Source organism: Anser brachyrhynchus (genome assembly GCF_964034855.1).
Source record: "Anser brachyrhynchus genome assembly, chromosome: 3".
NCBI classification, from domain to species: Eukaryota; Metazoa; Chordata; class Aves; order Anseriformes; family Anatidae; genus Anser; species Anser brachyrhynchus.
The window spans coordinates 83,609,317-83,636,725 of NC_137696.1; the positions used below are offsets into that span (position 1 = coordinate 83,609,317).

The 27,409-nt window shown below is 38.6% G+C and overlaps 1 long non-coding RNA gene across 1 annotated transcript; it reads left to right on the plus strand.

Annotated features, from left to right (window-relative positions):
- On the plus strand, positions 1–27,409 carry LOC308192395. The gene is made up of 3 exons (XR_013948773.1): positions 1–155; positions 20,402–20,544; positions 25,780–27,409. It is a non-coding gene; the product is annotated as an uncharacterized lncRNA (long non-coding RNA).

The following is a 27,409-nucleotide window of genomic DNA, read 5'->3' on the forward strand; positions in this document are numbered from 1 at the left end:
ATTTATTGATGTGTGCTTCTGTTTCACATCTGTACACACAAACAGGCAACATCGGTTTGAGAAAGGGTACTGACACGCTGAAGCAGGGATTTGTATGTATGACTGCTTGTTGCATTCAGTGAAACGTCTTTTGCCAGTGGGAGCTTCCTCTAACTGTGAGTACAATTTTCTGAGCTCGGATTAGATTCTGCCTTTGAAGAAAACACTATTCCTGGGCAATTCTTGGGTTCTCAGTACTTTGTGTTTTGTCACTCCCATGTAGTACTATTGTGTTTTCATACTACTGTGTTTTTTATAACCATTTATGCTTACTGTTTACTTTCTTCAAGTGTCTGAGATATGCTTTGTTTTGTTGTTTTGAGACAGGGACTGTGAAAGAAGTGAGAAAGTTTTGCACTTATTTATAGACCCTTAAGTTATATTGCAATTATTAGTTAACACTACAAATAGTAAAGGTTCAGAGTGTTGGCAGTTTCAAAGTCGTGCAAGTTTTAAACACTCATATAATAAATAATTATCTCGCATGTAACAACCTAACGAGTGTTTGCTGTAATCATAAATCGTTGTATCTTCATGTCTTCTTCTATTTTTTTCCATAATATCTGCCTCAAATGTAGAGATAGCAAGAGAAGTTATAGATCCACTAAATGATATGGAGAGACTGATTCTTGGTAGACCCTCACATAAATTTTTTGGACGTCTTATTACAGAGATTCACAGTTTCAAATGAATTTGTGGCATTTCCAGGAAGGTTCAACAAAATTTTCCTCTATCAGCTGCTGCTCAGCTGCTGCTACAGAGGTGATGTATCTCACAGGGAATTACTAAATTATTGGTCTATATGGAGAACCAAAGAGACTGAACATTGGCAATGCTGCTCCTCAGTGGAGAAACCTTGAAAACTCTTTCTCAGAAAAGAAATGTTCCAATTTATGTACATTTTGTTTTGCTTTTTGCCATCTAGTAAAATTACGTGAATAAAAAATTATGGAAAATACTTAGAGAAAGAAATTATCCAGCCTGCAGAAGAAAGATGTTGAAAAGGGGACTGAGAAGCCAGCATGTGGCTAGACTGCTAGTTACAATAGCAAAATCTCTCAATTAAAGACCTGATAAACAGAGGTTCATCAGAAGAAAAGAATTTTCTTTTATATTGTTTACCATGTGATGTAAGTAAAACAGTAGCAATAGTCAGTTTTGTGAGATTCATGCTGAGAAAAAGACTGTGATTAACAGCTGAACACTACGATCCTGAGAAAAAAATCGAACAACTTCAGACTGAAATACCAAACATACATACAAAAATGCAATGAATGCAAGAACTGAGCTGTATACAGAACTCCCATGATAAAGATGAAAAAAAAAAAAGAGATAATACCTTTTAAATATCTTGATGAAATAAAATAAATAAATAAGACACTGACATAGAGATTGTGTCTGAACAACAAGAGAGAAATTTGATGAGTTCTGTGACTCCAGACAAAAACTTCAGATCAAAACATGTTCTAAAAACTTGCACAGTTAAGAATTTTTCCTTTCCCACATAAATTTGGAGAAAGGAATCTCTAATCAAAGGCTGAATCTTTTGTGGAGAGTGTGAATCCAGCTTAGTGGGGAGATTTATGAGAGAAGCAGCTTTATCGCTATAAAGATGTCTCCTACTGAATTTCAGGGAGAGCGCTGAAGTAAAATAGCCATCGGTTTGGAACAAGTGTATCAAGATAAAAGGAGACAAGAAATAAGACAAAGAAAGAATAACAGGGAAAATAACCCTCATAGGTTAGTGTGCTGGAAAGAGCAACAAAACCAGGAAGAAGGACTAGCCTTTGGGCTATCATATGGAGGAGAGGGAAAACAAATCCAAGTCAAATCCTAAACTTCAGGTAGCCCCAGGACAAAAAGGTCACTAAGTACACCAACTTAAAAAGTGGAGCTTTATAACAACACAAGTGTGTGTCTAGCAGATCTATAGGTTCTCAGTGCACAGACTTTGCTGCCAGCAATTCTACTGACATGTTTAAGGCCAGCTCGGTAGACTCCGGCTGGATTGTTCAGCCAGCTGTAGCATCATCTCAGCAATAAGTGGTGATGTTTGCTTAGAAAAATGCGATGAAGTGGTGTTGCTATTTATAAAGCACTGTTCTGTGGGCAAAGAAAGATATCAATGAGAATCTCTATACTAATAACAAAAAATCTGCTAGAGGCTGTTTTTTATTCAAATTCCTTTAGAATAGAAAATTCTGATATCTCAAAACCAAAAAAAATCTTCAAAATGTGGGTGTCAGCTATCTCAAATTATGCTGAAGCTTTTCTTTTAGAGATTAATATAAAAGGAAAATTAAATATCAAGCATTTTATATTTAATATGCTTTTCTGTGGAAGAAAAAAGACTTTGGATCATAAAATACATGCATGTTTGTGTATTAATATGTTTTTTTAATATGGTCTGCTCTTCACTGATGATAGTTTTCATACAACTGGTGATGACTAGCCTTCAGAGTGATGTCTCCTCAGCTAAAGACCCATAATCTTTTTATTTTTTCACTCCTAGAAAAGAAGTGCTTTTAAAGTAACTGACTAAATTCCCTCTAGGGTTAAGGCAGGTGCCTTTAGAGATCTCTGCACTGTGAGTTCTTGATGATGATAGTTTAAGAATGAAAATTAGTTGGACAAAAGTGCTTCTTCAAACGTCTTCAGAGACATCTGATTCTTTCCTTTCACTGCGTATTGTGCTAAGGCACTTAAACAGCATCACTAGGTACCTAAAACTAAAGTCTAAATGACAAGCCTGAATTTGCTAAACTAGACTGCAGGCTAGTCCTAGAGTTTCATGAAAGTAAGTGAATGAGCAAAGGAAAAATACTTTTCATTGGCAGAACCTCAGGAAAAACCTCACTGGGAGCTCACCCAGCGTAGCCACCGGACGATGTACATGGGAAGGAGACTGAATTTCCAGCTGGAGATACCATTTTTTACTTACCAAAGTCTTTCACACAGGTAAAAAGTTCATGGCAAACCAGGCATCCTCAGTTTTGGAGCTTGCAGAACTACGTACTTGTCTGCAGTGATTTGTGACTTTGTCACAAGACTGATCCATAATGCAGTTGACACTGCAGGTGATGGAGCATGGCAGAATTACACGTCAGTAATATGAAAGTACCCGTCCTATGGAGCAGCTTGAGGTGCTACGTTTGTCACTGGGACTGTCTGTTCAAGCACATGATATACTTGACATGTCTGATTCACTTTGAAGAATTGAACTTCATCAAATGGTCTGTATTTTACAAACTAATACATTTCATCCTGCTAGATATGTTGAAGACTAAAAGTTGTTTTAAGGTATATCAGTGGTTCCTGGTCTACAGGATTGCAATCCAAGATGAGATCGCGAGCACAGAAGTAAGGTTACCTAAGGAAATGGTGGAAATTGTTTGACTGAAACATTCACAGATTCACAGATTCACAGATTTCTCTAGGTTGGAAGAGACCTCAAGATCATCGAGTCCAACCTCCGACCTAACACTAAGTACTCCACTAAACCATATCCCTAAGCTCTACATCTAAACGTCTTTTAAAGACCTCCAGGGATGGTGACTCCACCACCTCCCTGGGCAGCCCGTTCCAATGCTTAATAACCCTTTCGGTAAAGAAGTACTTCCTAACATCCAACCTAAAACTCCCCTGTCGCAACTTTAGCCCATTCCCCCTCGTCCTGTCACTAGGCACGTGGGAGAATAGACCAACCCCCACCTCTCTACAGCCTCCTTTCAGGTAACTGTAGAGAGCGATGAGGTCGCCCCTGAGCCTCCTCTTCTCCAGGCTGAACAAGCCCAGCTCCCTCAGCCGCTCCTCGTAAGACTTGTTCTCCAGACCCCTCACAAGCTTGGTCGCCCTTCTCTGGACTCGCTCGAGCACGTCCATGTCCTTCCTGTAGCGAGGGGCCCAAAACTGAACACAGTACTCGAGGTGCGGCCTCACCAGAGCCGAGTACAGGGGCACAATCACTTCCCTCGACCTGCTGGCCACACTGCTTCTTATACAGGCCAGGATGCCGTTGGCCTTCTTGGCCACCTGAGCACACTGCTGGCTCATATTCAGCCGACTATCCACCAATACTCCCAGGTCCTTCTCGGCCAGGCAGCTTTCCAGCCACTCATCTCCCAGCCTGTAACATTATTTCTCTTGAAGAGGGTGAAGGAAAATGAATTCACCATTTCCCTGGTGTGTAGATTGTTAAAATGTAAGACTTTTTCCAATTTGAATGTGATTGGCTTTTTTTTTTCTTTCTGTCTGAGATTTGAGACATCTTTAGTAATCAGTATCATTCAGAAACACACACACAGCCTGAAATAGTCACCTGCCATCTGCATCCACCTTGTACCACAGCAGTCAACTCAGACAGTGAGGATGCTAAGTCCTGTTCACAGCTGCCCAGTCCACAAAATAGTCCCTTCTTTGTCCTGCATGTTTTGCACCTCCTAAGCACATTTTAGTGCATTAAAATGTACCCTGATAGAATGGCGTCAGTTTACTGAGCAATTTACCAAGTGCAATAGTGTTCCTTTATCATTATTTAGTATTCTGTTTATCTTTGCATCATTTGATATGATTTTATCGGCAGTAGTTTTATATTATTTCCATATCACTGAAGAAGATACTAATTAGTGTCAGCTGTATTGTCAGCCCCTCCAGAATTTCCACAGAAAGCAGACCTAGTCCAGTGTTTTTAAAGGTCTTTTTCACTGGAGTTTATAAATATATTGGAATTAATAAACTTTGTACTGGTTTTGATGAGAGTTTTACAAAGGGATTTCTCAGAATCAGGAATGTGTAACAAAACTGAAGATTACAGATTTATCTTTCAGAATGAAAAATACAGATCTTAGGAATTTGGAAAGTCCCAGGGCAGATTACCCTTTTCTTGATTCAGCCTGCTGTGTTTTAACCCCAGAAGGGAGCTAAGCCCCATGCAGCCACTCACTCTCCTCAATGTGGGATGGAGGAGGGAATCAGAAAGTTAAAAATGCCAGAACTCATGGGTTGAGATAAAGACAGTTTACTAGATAAAGCAAAAGCTATGTATGCAGCAAAGCAGAACAAGGAATTCCTTCACTACTTCCCATCTGCAGGCAGACGTTCAGCAATGTCTGGGAAAGCAGGGCTCATCACACGTAACGGCTGACAAATGGCATCACTCCAAACATCCCCCCCTTCCTCCTCCTTTCTCCCAGCTGTTATTACTGAGCATGATGCCATACAGGATGGGACATCCTTTTGGTCAGCTTGGGCCAGCTGTCCTGGCTGTGTCTCCCATCTCCTGGTGCACCCCCAGCCTCCTCTCTGGCAGGGCAGCACGAGAAGCAGAATAGTTCTTGATGCTGTGTAAGCACTGCTCAGCAACAGCTAAAACATCGGTGTGCTATCAACGCTGTTTTCATCACAAATTCAAAGCATAGCACCATATAAGCTTCTATGAAGAAAATTAACTCTATCCCAGTCAAAACCGGTATACAGCCGAAGGACTGGATATGAACCCAGATTACCTACCTCCCAAATATCTTGTCATACTTTAATTATACTTAGACAGGTCTCAATACCTCTTTCGGGGTCTATCTGTTGGATGATTCTTAATTCATCGATAATACAGGCTGCTGCTTTCGAAGTCAGATTTTTAGAAGTCAATACTTAACTATTCTACTTCTGCAGTTGTCTTTATCAACCAAACCTGTAATTCCTGCCAAAATTAAATCTTATTTGTTTTTCAAGACTATTTTCCTTTTAGTCACACCACATGATGCTAATTATACTCTTATACTTTAATTTTTTCATAGCTGCGTCATTTCAACCTTTTCCTAACAGCAGAAGTGATAATTAAAATGAGTTACTTTGTTACATCCTATAGGAATCAAGATGTAATAGAGGATAAAATTCCTAAGAACAGAATGCATTGCAATGAGAGACATGACTCTTTTATGTTCTTCTCCAAGTTTTCCAAAACAAAAGCAAAACACAAACAAAAACAAACAAACAAACAAAAACACAAGCAAGAAAAATATCCTGTAAAGTATATGTTTTTATAATTAGAACATCAGGGGCAGAGAGTGACCATGCAGGAGCGGTGGAGACGAAGCATTAGGGACTGACCGCAGCCCCCATTCCCCATTCCCCTGTGCTGCTCGGAGGGAGGAGGTAGAAAAGGGTGGATGGGGGGGAAGGTGTGTTTAGTTTGCTTTTGGTTTCTCACTGTGCTAATCTGATAGTGATAGGTAACAAATTACCCTAATCTCTCTATGCTGAGTCTGTTTTGCCCATGATGATAACTGGTGAGTGATCTTGCTGTCCTTATCTCAACCCTTGAGCCCTTTACATAATATTTTCTCCACTTTTCCTTCGAGGAAGGGGAGTGAGAGAGTGGCTGTGGTGGAGTTCAGCTGCACAGCAAAGTAAAATCACCACATTCAGGAATCATCTCACTTTTCAGAAAGATCTCTGATGTTGAAAAAATAAATACATAGGAAATGCATCAAAGAACATAAAAAGACCTCTCATCTCTAATTTTCATATTGGAATGATTAGAAGATTACTTTCTTAGCCTTTTTTGTTAAGCAGGGATAAAGCATAAAGGAACACCTCAGTAACCCTTGATTCTTAACATGCACTCACTTTTACTATGCTTTGATACATAATAGTTCTTTGCTGATGTGATTCAGAATAGCTCAGATAAATTGATTGCTCAGATAAATTAGCTGCTTTAAATCAGTCAATAATCTAGCCTGAAATAGATCATTCCAGTTACAGAGTTATCAAGCATCAGAATACTCCAACCATGTTGCCCTACATCCTGCCATCTGACTTTCCTTAATGCTCCAGCTATTAACCCCCACCTTTGTTTTGCCTTTCAGAGGCAGTGCCTCATGCAGAGACTCTACACAATTATTTCCTGCCAGAATCAAACGGAACAAGCTCCTTCATTCTTCATAGCTATTTTCCATTCCAATGAATAGCCTAAAATCATCAACTTGCATCACAATGGCCAGGAAATTTTTGTTTTGTTTCTTTTATATAGAAGAAACCTGCTTCTATAAAATATACATTTTTATATAAAACCATTTGTTTATGTTGATTTTTTTTTAAATAATTCCTTAGGAATACTTAAACACTCATCTTTTTGCCAAACTCAAACAGTTACCTTCAGTTCAGCATTAACTTGGATATCCTTCTGCCACTGAAGAGTTTCATAAAATCTGCAGATTAGGTGCTTAGAGTCCTGCCTGTAATCTGTCTTGCCCAGGCAGATTATAACTCTCACGATATCATATAGTAGCCTTTTGATTGAAAGATGTGAAGATTTGTGTCAGCACATTGTGAAAGCTGAAGTGAAAACTGCTTATGAAGAAGTAGATTATGAGCTGTTGATGAGACAGCTCCTATGAGCCCATGTGGGATGGCAGATAATCCAATTTAATGTCAAACTGACTCATAACAAAATATTTAGCTGTTTCTGAATCTGAGTTTTTCTGAACTTTTTGATGAGAAAAAGCTTCAATATTTTGGCATTGATTTGGAATGAAAAGATGCTTTTCCAAGGGATTAGAAATTCAAACTTTTGCTTATAATATTTTGGCAGTATAATATGATACTCCAAGGGCTGCAAAATCCTACTGAAAGTGCAACTTGGTCCACAGACTACTTTAGATCATCTTATTCCCTCCTCTCCATCAACCCAGTAAACATTTTTTTGTCACTGTCTTTCTCCTAGCATCTAAGTGATGAATTTTGCAGGTGTCAGGATTCACATCTTTCTTCCTTCCCTTTTCTTCTTTAACAAAAAATATTTGGTCAGTACACCCTGAAAGTAACACAGCCACATTTGAAGCATGGTTAAAGGAAACTACCAGTCTGGAAGGAGAATATGTATTTTTTCCTATTTGAAAGATATAAAAGACCAAGCAATTCAAAACTACTACATCCCTTTTACTTCCTAATCAATAACTCTTAGTGGGATATTGGGCTTCTGTGGTAACTCCCAATTGAAATGATAAATGAGCTACTGCAAATAGAAAAAATTTAGAACAGCATAATCACAGAGAAAGGGTCCAAAAAGGTCTGAAGAGCCTTGCTGCAGGATAATGACTGTCAAATTGTGATCACTATTTCTGTCAACAAATAACAGTAACAGGTTCTGTTTAATGAATAGTAACATGAACAAGAGTGCTACTCTGCAGAGATTAAAATGCTCAACACTTGCACCAGAAAATGTACAGTGCACAGTTCTGTTTTTCAAACTGGACTGCAATTTGCTGTTTGACTGCCATATCAGGCCTTAAGTTAAAGGGATAAAATTTTCTGACAATGGTAGCTTTCTATAGTTTGGGTTAAGAAAGGGGAAAAAAAATCTCTAAAATGAACCTGCCATTATGGTTTAACTCATGTTTTAGGTATCACATAAAAGAAATGGCATATTCTTATAGAATTTGAAGGATTTTTTTTCCTGATGACATCAAAAAATTAGAAATTAGTTGTTTCCATAGTCTAGCATATGCATGTTTGAATGTTTTTATCCAGATTCCATGCAGAAAAAGCTTATTTGGCAGCTCCTTTTGCCCTCCAACCCCCAAGAAAAAAAAAATAAAAAAATCTCTGTGGCCAATTTTAACTAAATTTGACAGACAGTTAAAAGTCTGAATTATGTTCATTTCCTATAAATGTCATGCAATAGAACAAGTAGAAAGTGCATCAAAGTATATCTGCACTGAAAGAAAGGACAAAGCCAAATAAATTTATTAAAGGCATATGGGAAAACGAGGTAGGAATTTACTGCAGGAAAAGTTTTTACCAAAATTCACACTTTCAGTACACATTGGCTGGGCATAGAGCCATGGAATCCCACCACGTGCAGGTCTGGCTTCAGATTGGTTTGTGGCCTGGAAAGAGATGGAAAAGCTTGACTCAGGCTTCTGGGCCAGTACTTAGAAACTTGCCATACGAAGTTACCCTTAGTGTGTTTTGCACAGTTCTCAAGGAGTGGGGCAGGAAGCATTGCACAGTGCACAGTACATCGTGCTCAGCGGCTGAGTATGACCTGGGGAAGGAGCGAGGGCAGGAGGAATGGATTGTCACAGCAAGAGCAACCCAGAGCAAGGCATACACACAGTCACAAACTGCTTTCTCATGCCTGTCAAAGCTGATTAAGCTCAGTGACTTTTAACCTCTTCCAGGTAACGCTTTTCGCTTTAATTTTACTGTAAAGAAGGAGGAAAAGGGCCGTTTGGCACTGGCACTCATTTCACACCAGCTGCTCAAGAGGATGGCAGCTGCTCAGCAGCTATGGTCTCAGGCTCTGAGAGTTAAGTTTCTAAAGCTCATCAACATAAAAGGGAAAAGCCTTCAAGGTGTTTTATCCCATCTCTCTTCTCTTATCTTTTGTCTTTGCACACAACACATCTCCATGACAGCGAGCTGTGGATTTATCATTCCTGTATCAAGAACCACAGATGGAAATAGAATTGAAATTAGAGTCCCCTTTAAAAAAAAAAAAAAGCCACAAAAAACACAGCTGTCTGCAGATCCTATCCACAAGGAGTGAAAAAGCGTATCCTCCTTTTGAAAAAAACACACAAACAAACAAAAAACCCAACCAACGAAAACCCACATGAATTCCTGTATGTCACATTCTTCCAGTCTCCCATCTGTGCTTTCCCATATGGAAATCAAGGTGTGTTCAGCTTCCCTGCTGTTATATGTGAAGCAATTAGGACTCTGTCTATTAAGAAGCTCATTTTAGTTGGGGTTGAGAGCAGTCACCACCTTAGTGAATCAGGCCTCAGCTTCTACTTTTGTCTTTTACCCTGGGAAAGATCAACATGAAAATGATTTTATGATTTTTTTTCATTTAGCTCCATTAAAAGGGAAGTCTTTTATATATCAATAAACAATTTTTTTTTATTATTTTTTATTTTTTTTTCATTTTTGCTCACATTTTTACCTGTGTACCTCAACTGGGGTTTTGGCACATGCGACTCTTTTTTTTTTTTTTCCCCCTGTTATTTTTTTTCCTACTTCAGGTTTACATTAAGGAAGCATTAGAGCTCAGACTTTGTATATAGTCTGGACAGGCAATATTTTACCACTTTCTTCTTATTTCTTGTCCTTCTTGACATTTTCAGTAAGAGGTGAGAAGGTATTTGCAGAGTTTGCCAATTCTTTCCTCTTTCCAGCTAAGTCCTGACACATAAAGAGACTTTATACTCATTTAGCAGCATGAAAATTCTCTGCATATGGTCAGACAGTGGGTGACCTCTTAAGCACTTAATATTCTGAGATATATAACGCAGTCTTATCAGTGACTCATGTCTAATATTCTTTTACAAGCTAATGCTCTGATGGGAAATGAGAAGTCCTGCACCTGGGATTTCTGTCCTATGCCCCAAAATGTGCAGGTGGCTACAAGCAGGAAAGAGAAGGACCTGGGGTTCCTGGAGGACGAAAAGTTGAACATGAGCCAGCAGTGTACCCTTGCAGCAAAGAGGGCCAACAGCCTCTACATTGCCAACAGGTTGAAGGAGGTGATCTTTCCCCCTCTACTCAGCCCTGATGAAACATATCTGGAGTTCTGGTCTAGGTCTGGGCTCCTCAGTACGAGGGAACAATGACAGAGAATCCAGCAAAGGGCCATGAAGATGATTATGTGCATCTCATGTGAGGAGGCTGAGAGAGTTAGGACTGTTCAGCCTGGAGAAGAGAAGGCTCAGGGGAGATCTTTTCAAGGTGTATCTGATGTAAGCAGATAAAGGCAGACTGTTCTTATTATGGTGCCCATGGACAGAATAAAAAGCAATGGGCACAGTCTGAAAAACAGGAAATTCAATTTAAACATAAGAAAAAATCTTCTTTACTGTTAACTCGAAGTGCGACTGGCAATCAAAGAGTGTTACCCTTTTCTTCAGACCTTTGAACTGTGCAGATAGAGCACAAAGGAAAAAGCATAGCTATTTCAGGGGGTTCTTAGGGAGACACCTCAGTTGTACAACCAGGAACATGGCTGTATTAATGATAGAAAAAGAATAAGGTACCCTTCAATAAAAATCTGTGATGTAAAGCAATTATTCTCCAAGCATGGCCAGTGGACATGAACACTGTTGAGCATAATTGCATATGTGCCTGAATATTGCCTTTAGGTGTTGTATATTCTTTTCCTCTGTTGCATTTAGCTGTCCTGGAGCATGCTTTCAGATGGGGCTTACATAAGAATTTAAACTGGCCATGTTAGGGATGCCATGGCCTCATATTCTCTCCCAATCATATAGTTCCCCTCTGTTGCCACTGTTGCTTAGAGAGCTGCATGGAAAAGTGATTATACAGCTGGTTTGCCCCACCACAGATACTTATATAAACGTAGGCTGAGTTACATCAGTTCACTGAACTGGCTCCTTGGTTTCATAAATGCCAGTGTAAGGGATGGGGAGACAACAGGTTGGGGAATCGGGGGTGCTGCAACTCCCTGATTTAAATCAGCTGGAATTGCATTCATGTAAAAGCCCAAACTTGTTAAAGTCACATTTAATTCTATGTCACCGAACAATAAGTTTGACATCAGTAAAGACTGAGCAGACAGGGAGGTTGACACATGTAAAGACAATCATAATGCTTCTTACAAACTGTTACTGTATGCTAGTATGAGAATGAAACAAGTCTTCTCCTTCTCCAGCTCTGACCTTTTCCTGCCTTTCTTTTGACACTTTTACAGCCCACATTACTCTCACAGGGCCTATTCACTCAGTGTCTAAACCATTGCTTATACGTATATACAAATGAACTCTAATGCAATACAATACACAATTTCATTGCTATTTTGTGAAATAAGTAACTCACAAATAGATATATTTTTATATATATTTGTATATATATACATATATGTATGTATGTATATATATATACATATATGTACATGTGTTTGTACATATATATATATTTATATAATAGCCAGGAAATGTCACTAGAAGGAATAAGCAGTGAACTTACATACATATCTTTTCAGCCACTTCTTGATTTTGTATCTTCTGTATCTTCATAAAACAGAATCATGCCTACTCTAAAGAAAACCGGACTTGAATTTTACTGTAGTGTCCTTGGTTTTTGCAGAATACACACTCTGAAGTTACTGTTGCAGAGGTTGACAAATATAAACAAAGGTTTTATTATTTTGAAAATAAAGGACACAATCTCTCATATCTCCTTTGTTATGTACTCAGTGCTAAATTGTTCCAACCCCAGCTCCACAGTGAGGAAAATTAGTTCTCGTCTGCTGGTGACAGAAGCTTCCCTCGTAAAAGCAGTCATGGTTTCTATGGATTCACTTCTTTGTTTTGAAGTCTAATAAATAGTGAACTTCATTGCAGCGGAGACACAAATGGGATATGTCTCCTCTACTTGGCTTCTCCCCAGTGTCCCCTCCAAGCATGTCAGAAGTGAGTGTATTTGAACTTTTACCCTTTACCAAGCTGGGTAGAAACTGGCTTCTGAGTTCAAATACTTCCAAGTGCAGATACATAGATTAATACAGATGACTTGACATAAGCCTCTTTTCCAACGAAAAAGAAGCTGAAGAATGGATGAATCTGCATGCAAAGGAAGAACCTACTCTCAGAGAGTGGTCGTTAGGACTGGAATAATCTTAATAGCAACATGATAATTAACAGAGAACAATGACAGGAAGGAAATGATAGTAGCTGCCTAAAGAGGAGAAATCTGAGAATGAGCTAGTTCCAGGTTTCAAAGCATGAAGTGAGAAAAAGACATATGAGAAGTGCATAAAAATATAATTTCCTTCATTCTTTGGTAGACCTTCACAGAAAGGCAAAGCACAGTGAGAGACTCTTTTGAGGCTGGATATCTCCCGCTCTTTCTTTGCTAGGAAGAAAAATAAAATGCTGTTTTCCTATATGCATTCTCCTCAAACCACTTCAGATTACCTATTTTGCACACCCAGTGTGTGTGTGTACATGTGTGTGTTTGAGGGGAAGGGATACCAAGTCCATGCATGCTGATATATGTACATGGAAAGACTTATGTACAAACATGTTTGGCATATTATTCTATGTCAAATAGTGCCAGATTAAAGACTTACAAGGCAAAATGATGATTAACAGATAACGTTGTTTTATTTTTTTTAATCTAACATTTGACATTTTGCAAATTTTTGGTTTGTCTTTTTATTGAATTTCTTATTGCTCTAAATTTAATACTGAGGTATGAGTTTAACATTACATACTAATGATACTCTCACTGTAGTGTCAAGCATGTTATGAACTAAAAAACCCTGATTTTGTAAGGTACATCCAACCACGTGAAATTACGAGTGAAGAAGAAAAATTTGATTTGCTATTTGTGGTCAGAGGAAACAGAACAGTGATTGGTGAGATGAATCCTTATCCCTAATATGTTAATCTCAATTTATATACATTCGTCTGGATTCTGTTTGTTTTCTTGAAAACAGCTTTCCAGATGTTTAAACAGATGAGTATCTGTAACTCCAGGGAAGAAAAGTCCAAATTTTTAAGCCTCATATTGTGATAGTTCAATATAAACTGGAAAGACACACTTTGTATAGAAGATTAAAATACGTTGTTCTTCATATGTAAACATTAGCTGTTCTGGGAGACTGTCTCACTCTTTCTCTGTCTGTTTTCTTTCTTTTTCCCTCAGATAATAAGAACTAAGCATAGATAACTAGCGATAGGACTAGAAAGAATGTCCTCAAGTTACACCAGGGGAAGTTTAAGGTTGGAAATAGGAGACATTTCTTCTCAGAAAGAGCACTCAGGCATTGGAACAGGTTGCCCAGGGAGGTGGTGGAGTCACTGTCCCTGGGAGCGATTAAGGAAAGGTTGGACCTGGTGCTTAGGGACATGGTTTAGTGGGTGATAGTGGTGGTAGGGGGATGGTTGGACCAGATGATCTTGGAGGTCTTTTCCAACCTTAATGATTCTATGATTCCTTCTTGGTGTCCAATCAGCCTTTCTTCTTTCCAGTTCTGACACAGAAACTATGCTTGACTGCAGGATTATGGATTTAGTACAATGTTGGCCTACTGAGTACACCAGAAGACTGTTTAGCCTATTAGGGCCAGCTCTGAAGTACTGGTGGTCAGAAAGCAATGTCCAAATGGTTTATATAGCAGGGTCACATCAGACTAACATTAGTCCAGTTACATGGACTGATGATGCTTTAGTGGCTGAAGCACACTTATGAAGCTCATCTCCCAGTTTAATGTCATCTGAAGAAAGTCTAGTTCCTGTATTTTGAGTGCTTTGTGAACCAGAGCATGGTACGTGGGGACAATCTGGAGATTTGCTTCAAAAATATACTCCTGATCTAAGACATAATGCGAAAGTAGACCACCCAAATCACTCTTTAACTTTCTCCCACCAGTTTCCTCTCTGGCAACTTCCTCATGGAGGAGGACAAATAAGGCTTTTAGCAGATTCTGTAGCTTCTGTTATCTCTAGATTACCTCTATTATTCGTAACTCAGAAATACCATAAAAAACTCATGCTTAAAACATACTAATGCAATCTCTGAAGCATCTTGTACTTCCCAGACAATGCTAAGCTGAAAGGCAGTTCCCTTCTGTGAAGTATCTCCAACAGATAGACCGATTAGTAATCACAGAAGGAAGCAGAACTACGTAGCAACTATGCAATCAGGTAATAGCACAGAGACACATAAATGGTGTCTGTTCCTTGCTTGAGATTGGAACTGCTACTACCTTTGAACCTTTTAGCTCAGGCTTAAAACTTTAAAAGTGAAGAGATGCACTCAGTGGCCCTCAGAGGATTTTACTTTCTATGGGACTTCCGAAGTTCATGCTAAACTTCACAGACAGAGGTCAGATGTCAGTCGTGCTTACTTGGCATGTTTCTGCCAGACCTGGAAACAGACAACGATCCATCCTGAAGGGTTGTTTTGCAGTCAGAGTGACTAACTTCTCTTTTTCACCCCTATGTAATTTATCTGAGTCAGAACGAATTTTATGAGTTTGGCCCAGAGACAAGGCAAAGATTTGGGCCAGCTTCTTCTACTGCAGGGGGCGGCTCACCTCTACTTGTTTGCAACCTATGAATTTATTAATGGATCCAAATATAGCCAATGACCTTCTGTGACAGATGGTGAATCATGTCTTACTTCCAGTGCATAAATTAACATTTTAAAAGGATTTTTAAAACACTGTTGACTTTAGTGAGTGAAACATAATAACAAGGATTTGCAGAAATCTGATGCTAAAAGTTTGGATATGTTGAAAATTTATTATCTGAGGAAAAATGTCTTATTATTGTGCCATTAACAAGGACATTGCAAGTTGCCATTTGTTTTAAAATGATGTATGGTTTATGAGGCTGAAACAGACAAGTCACGATGATTTGCCTTGAAGATGATTTATGAATCATGACTAGAGGAAATCATTTCACTCACACAGCTTGCTGGAAGTCAGATCCCTTGGCTTTTTCTTTCATCAGAGAAGAATCTCAGTGGCCCTCAAAATTTTGAACTAGAACCTCCTATATTCTCCCTCTTTGGTTTAAAAAAAAAATCTATTTTTTTTTCATTGATAAACACATTTCAATAGGCTAGTTATATTTTCTTTTAGCCTGTTTTTTCATACCATGTTTAAGTAATATTACCAAAATATGATAACGCACACTGACCTAGATAATGTGTAGATAACCAAGAGGATCTTAAGTTATAACTGAGCATGAGGGTAAAGTAGAAGATCCAGTAAACAAATACAAATGTAAATGCCTTGCCATATTTTCTCTCCCCCTGGAAAAAGTTGCATTCACACGATTAGAACAATGCACACTTACTGAGCCCTAAGCAACTATTGAAACCACAGGGCACAAGTGTTATATACAGTTACTAAGTTTATTATGTCTTTTCTCCATTTATATTGTATGTGGGATAATACCCATCATTGTCATCCCTCATGCTGGAACAGCAGCCTGCTAATTTTGAATGCCAGTGAGAACAGAGAACAACCAAATGCACATTCTTGCCCTTCCCTTGCGTTTCTTCCAGCTGCAGGTGGGAGGATCTTTTTCTTGGATACAGAGATACTGCCTGATGAGATTTGGATACTTTTTCTTCAACTTAACAAGTTCTTTGTCTGAGTCACTGAAATACTTACATGAACTGGTCATGTGTGAAGCCTGGAGGAAGCACAAAGGATATTAAGTATTGGTCTATTTAAACATAAGCAAGTCAGACAAAAAATACATTTGGATGGATGCAAAATCTTTCAGCCCCTCTCTTTGTCCTACATCCAAAATTAGAAAATTCAAATATGACAATGAGCTTGGAGATCTCATTACATTGCAGAGCAAGAAATCCCAGCAGAACTAGAGTACATGTAAATTGCATATAAGATGTAGGGCCCCCAAGAAATCCCCATAAATTCCTGCACTCCTTTTCCTCTGTAAAATAAATGCACATACCCCAAGGTGTCAGGAATGCTGAAGCAGAACAGACACGATCTGACCTAAGGCAGTTTGATGCAGTTATTAGAAAACATAAAGAAATGACAGACTATGTAAAGACTTTTGTGGATTGTAGTGTAGTTACACTAAGGAGATCTAAAAGTAATTAACTAGTAAGCTGCAGTGCTGCTTAGAAGAAATAAAAGTCATATATTCATCTCATAATCACAAGGATACCACATGGAAATTAATTACCATGTAATTATATGATCAGTATTTACCAAATTTAAATAGTATTTGTGCCCCTTTAATTTGAATTGCCACTTTAATTCTAAAATATTAAATTACTAAACCTCCTGTGACTGTGATCTAAATCTAGAGTAGTAATCACTGTGTGTGGTAAAGCGTGTAAGAAAAAGTCGCTGAATGCTGAATGACCTAGTTCACTTTCTATATACACGAGAAAAAAAAAAAAAAATCTGGCTGATGGAATTTCACTGCATGTCCCTCTTTTGGATTATTTTTTCATATTCTTTTAAAAATATTTCTGTTTTGACAGAGCTAGAGGTTTGATCTAGCCCAGTCCAAGACAGCAGGTAAGCATATGCCCAAACCGAATTAATCTGCTTGGAGACAGGAGGTTTAGAATATGCTTTAAGGTCAGGGCATGACTCAGTGCTGTGTTGCACAGGGGTAAGTCATGGCCTTGTGCTTATGTTTTCTCAGAGGTAGCACAGCAGTCTTCAGCAGAGTTGGCAAAAATTAATATGCTGCACTAAAAGGAGGCTCAGGTTTTGTCCAGTCCTGGGTGAATCCTGCCAGAGGAACAGTAGGAGCAGAAGAGAGTGGACTGTGATGGATGAGAAGCTGAGGGAGAAGTCCTGGGGAAACAGCCTGCTGCTCTAGTTGTGATAAGAGGGATGGTGATAACAGAGCATGGGGTTTGAAGCTTTTATGAGAGATTGGTGCACCAAGCAGTGGCCTTCACCTTCCAGCCTCTCCTGGGTGGCATCAGGAAAGCAAGCTGATTTTTCAGGGCTCTGAAATAGTTACTGTGAGGAGTGAGCCACATCCAGCTTATGATCCTCAGCAGTTTCCTGCCCAGGACATCTGCCATCTTTGCCTGTGCCTTGGATCTGCTCAGTTTTCCTGAAGAGGTATATTGTTATTGAGAGGTATTTTTGCTCTAGGATGGCACAGCTCACTTGCTTTGTACATAAGATCCTGGCTGCTGGCCCTAGCATCGGAAAGCAAAGTTTGCTTCTGGGGTTGGGAGGAAAAATTGTTGTTTTCAGTTGTCACTGCAATTTAGTTGCTGTGGAAATGTGTTTATGGCAAGAGTATCTTCCTTGTAGTAATTTTACTGAGACCACCAGCTATCACTGATATTTGCAAGGTGGTAATATTAATTAATTGACACCCTGAATTGTAGGACTTTGCCTGCCCCCCAAAAAGATTGAAAATTAATACAATACCAGCACAGACCAAATCATCAATTCTGATCAAATGAAAACTGATGAATGGAAGTGGAAATGTCTATAACACAGTATCTGAGACTTAATAAGACTAGCTCCTGCTCCCTGACTTGTTTTTAAACCCTACTCACAAGAGGTATGTTCATGTATGGACACCCACATAATGCTCCGCACAGGTGAAATTTGGATTGACAGCACACAAGGCAAGGCAGCAAAGAATCAGGAATACACTTTTCCAGAATCCTGAAGCAGAAATGTTCATCACTGATTGTCCCTCAAAGACAATGTATTGTTACTCACCTTTCTTTGACATCTACGTCATCCTGAGATACTGGAAGGCAAGCATGAGATATTCAGAAAATCCAAACCTAGACCTGTGTGATACGTCTGGCTACTCTTAAACTCTCTTGATCTTTGGAAATTGAAATTCCAGATCTGGATCTGATATGTTCTACTTCCTATAACTGTGAAATCAAAGCCGAGAGATAACTGTCATTTCCCAGAGATAGATGGAAATAATCCCTGAAGATCTGCCTTAGTATAGGTCTCTTAATAATTTTTTGCTTATAACTTGTATTTTTCTTAGTTGTATCTTTTTCTTGGGCATATCTTGTGAGCATTTTTTCCAGTTTGATTGTAGTATATGGAAGTAGCTATGTGAATGGTATTATTCATTATCCTTTGAGTAGCTCATGAAGACATCTATTCAAATACATGGGAAGGTCATCATTTTTGTGCTGACAGCATGAAAGGAGGTACAGTACTGGGCAAGAAAGCTAAATTTTTTATAGATATTCATTGTTTCAAATTAAAAAAAAAAAAAAAGGAGAGAGAGAGAATGAAATAATGCTCCCTAAACATTTCTGAATGCATGAATACAGAGTGTCTGGCTATAGAATTGGAGGGTAAAGATACAGAAATCTGAATTTAAACTCTCTTTTTCACGCCTTGCTTTTGCAACTCACAGTCCTGCGATTGCCACATTCAATGCTCTCTTGTCAAACAAGATTCTTTTTTTTTTTTTTTTTTTTTTTTTTGTGCTGGTAACTAACAAGAGTGGTAGAACAAATCCTTATATAAAATCAGTAACTTTACTCATTTAGACCAAAAATTAATTGATTTTTCTTATTGCTTGTGGTCCCAAACTCTCCTAGCTCTAAGCTCTGTTTACATAAGTGTGTTGTGTGCCCTCTCCTTTGTCTTTAATCATTTTAATTATTTTCTTCTCTGAAAATCTGTTACTATATCTAATAATTACTGCTGTCTTTCAATGTTGGACTGAAGTATGTTATGTTTTTATGTTGAAAAAATGCAAAATTCCACTCATTAATCATCAATAGAGTGAGAAAGTGTGTTGCAATTGCTTCTCACCATCAGCAATGTCTGAGATAGAAATAATTTTTTGAAATAACGTCGTGGCTTTTAAATATAAGCACTTGTTCACTCGAAAAGTAGTTTGGGATTAATCAGAATGACAGTTTCTATGGGAGTCCTTGTACTTGGGGAATTATTTGTTCTCCTAATTCTATTTATCACAAGGTGATTAAGAGGCAGAGGCTGTCCACAGTTTCAGAGTGAATTTTTGGAGGACTGTATCAAATGTTCAGCGAGAGTGACCACATTTGTCCTTTAGTTACTGATACAAATCTGAAGGGATTACTGCTTGAGGAGTTACATTTGATTTACAGCCGTGCAAAGAGCAGAACTGACAGCAGGATGCATCTGTACTTGTATGTTTAGGGTAAGGCATTTATCATGTGGTGTATAGAATGAACCAGTGTGGAAGTGGAGGTCTTGTTACTTTTATGTCTTTTACTATTTATCACAGCTCAGCTCATTTGCTCATCTTTGAATACTGAAAAAAAAAAAAAAGAATAATTTTGTAGCATATATCACATTGTCAAATTACCAGTTAAAAATTAAATTTGATTAAGCCTGTAGGTTGAGCCAAGTAAAACAGTGAAGGTAGGCATATGTTTTGGTATTCTTTGTCAATGAAATCCACACTTGAGAAAGTGAAACAATCCAATATGATCTAGTTTTCATACACTGAAATGACCATAATATAAGGAGTTGACACATAATGCTGAAAACTGTTGCTGGAACCCAACCGCATAACAAGTGAGCAGCAGGAACTGATGTGTTTTTCCAGACTCTTATATGGGCCCTTTTCATGCAGTAACACAAAACAATTTCTCTCTTCCAGTCCCTTTGCCTGGGTTCTGTGGTACTCACTAAGGCATCTTCATGACTGGCAGGATTTCTAGATGAAGCTGGACTTTAAGGACAACTACCATTCCTGATTACTTGTGAAAATCAGGACATGTAGATAGTTCCATAATTCTTAACATTAAAGCTAATATCCAGATCAAAAACTTTTGTTACAGTCTTCTGGAAATCTTTAGATCAAGAGTTACCTTCCTGATTTCGCTTGGTTTCTATTTTCTCATCTAGGCTTCCTGAATGCAGGAACTGTGGGTCATAAAAATACCATCTGCTGGGACAAAGAAACAGCCTACATAAGCTCTGAGAAGATGGCGCAACTACTGCCAGTACTGCAACTGTGTCTTATGCTGTATAATGTGTTGCAATTAAGGGTATGTGCTTGAAAATTCTGTATAGCCTTCTGGTGGCTCTTCCACAAATAGGATAAGAGACAGCTTTTACATACAATTACAGAAAGTTTTTCACTTAAAGTGGTTTTGGAGACTTCTGTTTCTGGAGCTGAAGGACATCAGAATTACATTCATTATATGTTCTTGATGCAGATTTTATGTACCCTTGCTTTGATTCTTAAAATTTTAAACAAAAGCACATCAGCAGAATTAAATCACACAGGAAGACAATATTCCTACTAGGGAAAAATATGTATGCAGTGACATTCAAGATAATATTGTTGCCAAAGATTCTGTTCTAATTTGTAACAGCAGCATCACACAATTATTAACCTAATAATATTAAGAACTGCATCAACTGTATCAACAGCATTTTGAAACTCAAAACCTTATCTGTGTGGTATACGCTATGCCACAGAGAGAAAATGTAAAATATTTCTATGTCATAGCAGGAAGAGTCAGCATGAGACAGCAATTTTCATCTCCAAAACATTTCATAAACAATAACAGACACTGTAAATATCACTACCCCCATTTCTATAGATGACGAAAATATAATTTACTTTCACACTATCATGAGTCACTCTGAGCAATTTCAGGACTGCTCAGTTTCATTTTCTGTGTTCTTGACAAAAACATCAAACAGACTAATATTCCAGCCTCTCAAACATAATTATTTCAATCTACAATCTATATACATTGGCCAATGTGAGTTACATGTAAACAAAAAACTGAGAAGGTGAGACTGCATATGTAGTATGTGATATTCATGCACAAAGAAATAAAACCAAGGGAGAATGAATAAGGCAAGTGTGAATTATGACTTATTTATCAGAAGCTTTAAATTTCATAATCACGTTAGTTATTTAATATAGACCTTTAGTGCTACCATTATGCAAACTGTAATAATTAAATTCATATTTATTTAGTCAATTGCAATTAAAATAATTAGAAGTATGAGGCATATAGAGTTATTAGTCCAGTGCTGATAACATGATTACTGTGCTAGTAAAAACAGATAATATCACAACAGAGAAACTGACCCCTATAAGAGAGGTTAATAGTTTTATATATCATTTATTGACACATATGTGCATGATCTCCAACCTCACTGTCTTTCCAGAACATGATCAATGTATTCTGAACTTCATTACACTTCTTATGCTAAAAAGCTGGAAAAGCAAGAACTTATTGATGCAATTATTTCACATAATTATTACACGTTTTCTAATAATGAGTTGTGCAATCTTTATTAGTTGAATAGTGAATATTATTGATCTAATATTAGATAAACTCTAACTAGTCAGACAGATAACAGCTAGATTAAAAAGCTTGATGTGGTACAATATATTTTTTTCAATCAGTGGAAATACAGTAAAATAACGTTCCTCTTAAAAAATGTGTTGACTTTACTTAATTTATTCCAGGCAGTTTCTGTGCCATTATTCATCAGATAAACTCCAAAAGTTGAGTTAAAGCTGGGTTGGAAGTGGGGATACTCTACTTTATTAAGATGAAACCATTTTCTCTTTAGAACTGTGGTTGACTTCAGAAGAAACTATACTGGAATAGCAAGTGGTGTGTTTTGACTGAGAAAGCAAATGGCTGAAAAAAATTGTAACATGTTTGGCATAGTTAAGTATTTTGTTAGCTAAGGGGAGAGCTTCATAAGTAGGAAATGCTGAGGGTGACTTGATTTAGTCATATTTAGAAGTCATGACTGGCTCGTCATGACAGGCTCACTTTAAAGCACCAGGTCTGTGATGGCAGTTCTGGCTTCATTCTGGGTCTCAATTCCCTTTTAACAAGGGCACAATACCTGTCATGGCCTGATGAGAAAAGGAAAAGTTTTAACAACATGACCACTTGACATGACTACAAATGATGGGACATTTTATTCTTTGAAAGTTTTATTTTTCTTACATCTAGATAAGAATGTTATGTGTAAAGACAACACTGTGGGATGGTAAGGCCTAAAGGTTTTAGTGACATAAGTGTTGGAAGCCCACAGAAGTAATCAGACTAAAAGTCAATCACTCAGGTCATGCTGTGCTTTGATATATCAAAAAGAACTCAGAATATACCAAAAAGACTCAGAAAAAGCCTTTCTTTAATTCCCATCATTTCAAGGTGAATTAATGATTTGAATTAGGAGATTTTAATCCTCTTCAAAACATTTACTTCCACTCTCTGAACTTTAACATGGAGGTGTATACCCATGTGGACATTTAAGTATGAATGTGCAGCTTCATGTATGACTTGTCTGTGTGCCTAATCCCATTTTTGTTCTAATTTTTTAGTCTCAGCAGTAATCTGGCACAGAAGAGTCTTCTGAATAGTTTAGATACATCTACATTTGCCTCAACTGACTGGTCTCAGGAGTGCTATGATATGTAGAGCACTCGATTTTCCCATAATTTTCCTGTAGGCAGCCTGAATGTGGTTCAATTCTGGATTTCATCTGTCTTTGTATTAGGTAACGATGAAGCTCTCCTAGGAAGGGCCAGCTTCTCTCCCTGACAAGCATGTCAGTCATGTTATGTGACTGCAAGGGCAGATGAAATAAATCAAAGGCAGAGTGCAGAGTCACAAAGTCCATCCACATACTAAATAAATCTCTGCCACATTTTGCAAATTCTCCTGGCTCCCGAGATATTTCCTGCAAAACCACTGCAAGAATGCTCCTGCAGGCAAGGAATATAGATGAATGCAAATATGGCCATCAGCCTGGCCTTAGAATATTTCTTACCCACCAGTGTAGAGGCAACCATTGTACTGTAGTAGGATACATACTAAGTAGATACAAATTTGTTTCTGTGAGAAAATTTGTCTGCAACACAAGTCCTGTATATGCATGAGTAAGGCTCCATATGACAGCTATAGCCCTAAACTTGATCCCGAGGTAGAACTTTAAAATATCATTAAAAGCCTGCAGCCTGACATCCTGGCTTACAATGTTAGGCTATAAATATGTCTACATATTCTTTTACAGACACGTTTTTTACTTATTCCACCTGTGCTTTAAGCCAAAAGGATATCAGCCAGCTTTAAACTAAAGGCACCATGGTCAGAATTATCCTTGCTCAGAGCACAATGCTGGCTAATGAAGCTATGTTGTTTCTGGATGAGACCTTGATTGCATCCAGCCAGTTCAGCGCACAAGCACAACAAGCTCAGAGCTGTCTGCAAAGGATCAAATGGATCCTGAAATGAGGCAAATTGCAAGCTCTTCAGTGAAAAACTGAATGGCTACTTCCCCAATTTCCAGAGCAAGAGTGAGACCAAACTGTGGTTGATGTGAGAATTAAAGTTGTGTTTTTGCAGTGGAAAATTCCACTAACTATCTTGCATATTCAAAAGTGATTGTGCAGGCATAACAGTGCCATAAGCTTTGTTGGGTTAGAAACTGGCTGGGTAGCCAGGCCCAAAGAGTTGTGGTGAATGGAGTCAAATCCAGTTGGAGGCTGGTCACTAGTGGTGTCCCCCAGGGCTCAGTACTGGGGCCAGTTCTCTTTAATCTTTATCGATGATCTGGATGAGGGGATCGAGTGCACCCTCAGTAAGTTTGCAGATGACACCAAGCTAAGTGCGTGTGTCGATCTGCTCGAGGGCAGGAAGGCTCTGCAGGAGGATCTGGATAGGCTGGACCGATGGGCTGAGGCCAACTGTATGAAGTTCAACAAGGCCAAGTGCCGGGTCCTGCACCTGGGGCGCAACAACCCCAAGCAGCGCTACAGGCTGGGAGATGAGTGGTTGGAAAGCTGCCTGGCAGAGAAGGACCTGGGAGTACTGGTTGATAGTCGGCTGAATATGAGCCAGCAGTGTGCTCAGGTGGCCAAGAAGGCCAACAGCATCCTGGCTTGTATAAGAAGCAGTGTGGCCAGCAGGGCTAGGGAAGTGATTGTCCCCTGTACTCGGCTCTGGTGAGGCCGCACCTTGAGTTCTGTGTTCAGTTTTGGGCCCCTCGCTACAAGAAGGACATGGAGGTGCTCGAGAGAGTCCAGAGAAGGGCAACGAAGCTGGTGAGGGGTCTGGAGAACAAGTCTTACGAGGAGCGGCTGAGGGAGCTGGGCTTGTTCAGCCTGAAGAAGAGGAGGTTCAGGGGCGACCTTATCACTCTCTATAGGTACCTTAAAGGAGGCTGTAGCGAAGTAGGGGTTGGTCTATTCTCCCACGTGCCTGGTGACAGGACGAGGGGGAATGGGCTAAAGTTGCGCCAGGGGAGGTTTAGGTTGGATGTTAGGAAGAACTTCTTTACTGAAAGGGTTGTTAGGCATTGGAATGGGCTGCCCAGGGAAGTGGTTGAGTCACCCTGGAGGTCTTTAAAAGACGTTTAGATGTAGAGCTTAGTGATATGGTTTAGCGAAGGACTTGTTAGTGTTAGGTCAGAGGTTGGACTGGGTGATCTTGGAGGTCTCTTCCAACCTAGATGATTCTGTGATTCTGTGATAACTATGACGAGTATGTTGTATGTTAAGCAGAGAAGGGGACAGTGGAAGGTCCCACTGTCCCAAAGTAAGGAGGATAGCTAAGAAAAACAAGATGAACAGTGGGAAATCAGTAAAAACAAAAAATCACAGGCCCTCTAGTCACGAGAGAAGGAAAAAAAAAATGAAAAGGAGAAAATAATGATTGGTCAAATAAAATTGTACGTATATGATATAGTAATAAGTGTCGAGTAGTTTGTGAACCTGTAGTATTCAGCCAGAGAGGAAACAGGGGAGGAAGTAAGCTTCATGTAGTAGGGAATATAAGGATATGATATGCTTTTGCTGTGCACTCCTGCTTGCAATCGTGAATAAAAATGCTGCTTCACCTTAGATCCTCACCTGAGCCTGCGGCTGCAGATTCTCACAGTTGAGAAACAGTAACCTGATGCCAGTTGTGAAGCAAAGTTGTGGAGTGCTTGTCTGGTGTTGCATCATACTGTGTCAATACAGCATAGATGTAATAAAGAGTGATGAAGAAATATTAGCAGTGAGTGACATTTTGGAATGATTTTTAATCTTAGATATCCCAGTTGTTTTAATGTGGAAGGTATTTTTGGGTAGCTATGTTGAATGAATATCTATATATCTATATATCTATATATCTATATATCTATATATCTATATATCTATATATCTATATATCTATATATCTACATATCTTTGTGTGCATGTGTAAAGCATGCTTGTATTTATGCTTGTGTGTCCCTATATTTGTTCTTATTCATAGATGTTCTAGCAGAAAAATAATGAATGCATTGGAATAACAGAGTGGAAGTTGACATGGATATTGGAGGCAGAAGGCAGCATGCTTTTAAGAATGTCAAGTGAAGGTAAATCTAAATTCCTGATATAAATTTTGATGACTAGACCATGATTTGTTTTTCAGTGTTCATACTTGTATCATTTATTCTCTTACTGCAGGCAGAAATCACGTGAGAAGAAATTCTGACGTCCTTATTCTTTAGTCAAGCAAAACTGTCAGAGACCAATTATTCCACTATTCTTATGTGGATTCAAACCATCAAAATATACTTGTTATCTGTTGTTGTCCACAAATTCCGTAGGATATTAATATGCTGAATGCAGATTTCAGGCATGTTTAGGTCTTGCTGTGCAGAAGCAGAGGGGGATTAGACTCTTTGATGCCCAAGGCCTCATCTCTGAATGCCTCTCTCTTCACCACACCGCATGAGAATTTAGCAGCTGATGAAGCGATGGAAGGGGAAGAAAGTCTGTGTGACTAACGTGCTCGATTGGTTGTATTCTCCCAAAGCAAGGCAACCACCTAGGACTGAATTCTGATATTCTGAGTCTCAAGATTCGGACTGCTGTGCTCCTGGGGCAGTACAAATATGTGCTGTTCAGGGCTTGTCATAAATCCAGTTTTGCCCTTAAAAAATGGTGGATTTTCTTACAGTGAGAAAAATACTGTTAGTGAGAAGAAGGGCACATTTGGAAGTGCTGTAAATAGCTCGTCTCTGTTAAACTCGGTGGAATTTGACTGCTATCACCAGTTCACAATTTTGATAATATTCTGGCAGAAATGAGCCTTGAGGTTCTGCCATAGTGAGTTCATTGTTGCTGTTATTTTCTCTTAGGTTTCACAGCAGGGAGAAATGAAATGAGTGTGAAATCTTGTTAGCTATCTGAAGACCATCTGTATTTTCTTAATGAATGCAGCACTCCTCTTGGAACCATGAAATATATAATGTATTATGTTGATTCTAAAACAAATTGTGTGGAATTTAAACTTTACATATACACTGAGCCTTCCTTTATTTAGGAGATTCTCCTGTGAAATCTACCAGTGTGATATTAATCATTTAGCAGCTGCTACAAGAAAGAGCTCTCAGAAGGTTTTTCTTAAAGTCTTGCATTGAAGTAATTACTTGGTGGCTATAGGCACTTGATTCTATCCAGTGAGGAATGCTGAATTTTAGTTCATTACTTTTTATGATGGCTATGTCCTTTAGTGTAAACCTTTCATTGGTTGTAAGCAGCCTATACATACTATAGCTATAAAACACAAGGATGGGGGAGGACAAATTATATGTACAGCCTACCAGAAAGGAATTTTTCTCCTTTGAAATCCTTTGAGGAAACCTTCAAATAGTACCAAATGTTAATGCAGAATAGCAGTAAAATATTCAGCTGAGTTTCACAAATGAAGACGGGTGTTTCATAAGTGTCCCAGAAGAGCTATGAAATGTCATATCTTATAAGCCATTAAGTATTAGGCTGCTTAGATTCTGAGTGCAGAATTGGCACGGTTTAATTTTTGCATTGTCATTAACACAATGATACAACATATTGAGGTTTCACAGAGCCTTTTAAAAAGCAAGATGGCATGAAATGTG